This window comes from Microtus pennsylvanicus, chromosome Y (genome assembly GCF_037038515.1).
Source record: "Microtus pennsylvanicus isolate mMicPen1 chromosome Y, mMicPen1.hap1, whole genome shotgun sequence".
NCBI classification, from domain to species: domain Eukaryota; kingdom Metazoa; phylum Chordata; class Mammalia; order Rodentia; family Cricetidae; genus Microtus; species Microtus pennsylvanicus.
This window is the reverse complement of record NC_134602.1, coordinates 19,241,177-19,244,667: the sequence shown is the minus strand read 5'-3', so window position 1 is coordinate 19,244,667 and position 3,491 is coordinate 19,241,177.

Below are 3,491 nucleotides of genomic sequence, written 5' to 3'. Positions count from 1 at the left end.
GGTAAGGAGAGGAGTGGCTGTTCTTTGAATTCTTTGCCATCTGTTCAGATATTTCTTTCTCACTTTGGTATAGGCATAGCTTCCTCTCTCATTGATATAGTAAGTCAGGAAGTAGGTTTCTCAGTAGAGGTCAATTGCATTTTGCAGCAGGAATATGTCTCTGATACACATATACTGAGCTGTAGACAAGAGTTTGATAATTTTCCTATTAATTTCTTAAGAACATATTCCATTTAGGTATCCAAATCTATTCAGCCCTGCCTTTTTCACCTGCTCCAAAGTTATTCCTAAAAAGAGCCTTGACCTCACATCCTCACCTTCTTATCCTTGCAGGCACTTATGATGGAGGAAACCACTTTGTGTCTGATTTAAACTGAAGAGTTCTTCCTATGCAGAGATTGGCAGCTATGAAGCCCAAGCACAGAAACAGAGCCAAGAGACAGTGGAACAGGAGTGCTGTGGCCTATCTCAGAAAGTCTCCCGCCATGATGAAGATGCCTCTTAGTATGAGTTGCATGCCACATCTCCAGAGGAAGAATGGGCCATCGCTCCAGAAGCAAAAACTTAGTAAGCCTTTTGAGGCCATGGAGAATGTTGTTGGCCACAGAATTTCTCATGGCTGGAAGGAAGCCAATGAACCAGTCACCCATTGGAAAGCCATCATTCTAGATCAACTGCCAACATATCCCTCTCTCTATTTGTTGAAATATGATGGGATTGATTGTGTCTATGGCTTGGAGCTTCATAGTGATGAAAGAATTTTAAACCTGAAGATCCTGCCTAATAATGTGCCATTTCCTCAGGTGACAGACACTCATCTCTCAAACACCATAGTTGGCAGAGCAGTGAAACATACATTCATGGACACAAATGGCTCTAAGAATGACTGGAACGGGATGGTCCTAGAAGAGGTGCCAATCATGAAGACCTGGTTTTATGTTACCTACAAGAAAGATCCGGTCTTGTACATTTACCACCTCCTGGATGACTACCTGGAAGGCAACCTCCACATCATGCCAGGCTCTAAGGAAGAGTGGAGTGGCGTGGTCCCAGATGAGGTGCAGAGCATAACGACCTGTTTCTACATTGTCAACGAGAATGATCCGGTCCTGTACCTTTACCACCATCATGATGATTCCATTGAAGGCAACCTCCACATCACGCCTGAATGTCCTCCAGTAGAGGTGACTTTGGAATTAGGCAGGGATTCCTTGGAGGGCAAAAGAGTGCAGTACAACAAAAAAGATGGAACCCAAGAGATAGGTAAAATTATTTGCCAAGTTCCCAACAAACCTTCTGTGTATTTCATCAAGTTTGATAATGACTTACATATCTATGTCTATGATTTGGTGAAGATCTGTTAAAGTGAAATTCTCAAATTTTGAGGGGCAGACTTAATTCTCTCTTTGGGAATGTGTTTTTTCAGAAATACCTCAGGTCTTCTATGTATCCTGGTATCTTTTCCAATGGATTATTCTTTCTCAAAGAATAAAAATTTGTTAACATGTTGTGTTATTTGGTCAATGATGGATTGTGTTTGGTGGATGGGGCATCACAGAAATACATGCCTCAAAACAAAGCAGGATTTATGGTCTTTTCCCCTTGGAGAGTAAAAGACTGGGGATGCGTGGTGTGGTAAAGGACAAGATGGCTGTCAATGATGCAGTGGAGAGGGGACAAAAAGTTGTATGATCTCGGGGTGGTATGAAGCTTGAGGGAAAACCATGTCAAATGGAAAGATGGGACCGATATCAGCGTGAGGTATTGGGACTTAAGAGGATAAAGAGTAGATTAATCAGGAAGGGACACAAATGTATACTCAAAATCAGAGAAAATTAGGTTTCATTTGATGAATGGTTTAATTCGTACTGGCTGTAAGTCAAAGGATGTTTGATCTCCACTAGAGCATGTTGCTTAGTGAAAAGTGTCTCCGCTCAGTTGCTCTTCTCCAGTAAGTTGGACATCAAGCTACCTACTTAGTTTTGCCAGAATTCTGTCTGCCACCTACTTTGTCATGCCTGGGTTCGGTATGCCTTGAACTCTCATAGGTCTTATCCATGCCATCCAACCCTTGTCAGTTCATTTAAATAATTGCCCTGCCATATCTGGAAAACAATGTTCCCTTTCATTGATCATGTTCTGTAGTACTTGGGCTATAAAACTCATGAACACACTCACCCACACACAGGATAAACATGTACATATGATGCCCACTAGTGTGTGACATGCACACATATGATGAATGCACCGAACTCCATAATATCAGTAAAGTAGGGAATCCATGATGCTAGGTGGAGTCTGGCAAATACCCCACACACCCATCAAACCGCCAAATACCAGTATGGTACTGATGTCTGACTCCCATCCTGTAAGGAACCTGCCATCCTGTAACTGGGCTATTTTTGGTTCCTTCATCTTCACAAACTTGGTTAAAATGTTGTCAAACTGGGAGTTAGGGTCCAGCATGTAGATCAGCTGTCCCAGGTCAGGTGATTTGGCTACAATTTGGGTGAGAAATTGTACCAGGGAATTCTGGTACACCCTCTCCTCTTCTTCTCCCTGTCCTCATCATCACTCTTGTGGGTGGGCCTGGAGCACAAAGAAGGTAAAATGGAATAAGCCTCCTCCTTAGTGGAAAACCTTGTCAATCCTTAATTTGACCTGACTCTCTGAGGGAATGCAGCACATTTTTTCCTACTAGGTCTCCTCTTTCATTGGTTCACTCATTTTTCCAAGGAATGATTGAATTCATCCATTCTTCCCTGTCTCTCTCTCTTCTTTCTTCCCTTCTTCCATTTCCCCCTTGATTGTAGAAATTTGAGCAGCAGGGCTGCATCCCCATGGGGCCGCCTTGTAAGGTTATGCCCCGAAATAACAACACAAAACTATTCATTTAAACACTGCCTGCCCCATTCTTTTCAGCCTCTTAACCCATGTCTAATAATGTATGTTGCAGCACGAGGTGCGCTTAGAAGGAAAGATTTAGCATGTCTGACCTGGTGGCTGGCTGTATCGCCATCTGCCTCAGAGTGCAGAGCTACCATCTCTGCCCATGGGAGAGGTGCATGGCATCTCTAAGCTCAATTCCTATTCCTCCCAGCATTCTCTTATGTTTATTCCACCCACCTATGTTCTAACCTTTCAGGCCAAACAGTTTCTTTATTTAATTAACCAATGACCTATACTCCATCATTACTCCTATTTCTGTTTAAACAAGAACGGAATCTTTAACTTTAACATAGCAAAATTACATATAACAAAACAGTTATCAAGCAAGAATTACAGTTACAATATTTATATCTATTTTATCTTTTATCATAACAATGGAAAACTATAACTGTCTATCTATTCTTCAACTCCATCAGAGACTCCAGAATAATACAGTATTACCTAAGCAAACAAAAAGTAAGCCATTTTCAAACTCTAGAAATGACAGAGACATCCCGCTGCCTGGACAGTCACCCAAAGTTCCTCTGTACCGTTGGTGTTTC